Genomic DNA, 548 nt, shown 5'->3' on the forward strand with positions numbered 1-548 from the left:
TTACATGGAAAAACCTTCTCTGAGACATTCTGGGTGTTCCTTGCTTTAAACCTGCAAATCTGGCAAGGATACAGGTTATTGGGTATGAGCTCAAATACATATACTTTCTGTACTTCCTGAGGATCTCTGAGAAAAGCTGTACAGGCTTCAAGAACATGGATGTAAAGTTTACACCTTAAGATAACATATAAAAATCCCAATGTATCTCAGGGTGTTTTATTTTCACAGGACTCAAAGATCACAATACACTTTATTTTCTTAACACATTATCTCACTTATATGAATTCAAAACTTCCCATCCAATGTCTCAAAATAGTTTATGTGAACAAAAAATAACACTAAGTTCTGAAGTTGTCCATTTGTTGGAACAAGACCCACTGTTTTGCACCTATAAGCACATTAACAATGTTACACAAAACAGTAACCACTGCACAGTGATACAGGTGTTCAGTTTTTAAGAAATAATGTCCAAGGTAAGCAAGGGAACATTTCCCTTCCTCCTTGCCTCCCTTAAAGGTCACTGAACAAGAACACAATTAGTAGACAAC

This window comes from Molothrus ater, chromosome 5 (assembly GCF_012460135.2).
Source record: "Molothrus ater isolate BHLD 08-10-18 breed brown headed cowbird chromosome 5, BPBGC_Mater_1.1, whole genome shotgun sequence".
Lineage (NCBI taxonomy): Eukaryota > Metazoa > Chordata > Aves > Passeriformes > Icteridae > Molothrus > Molothrus ater.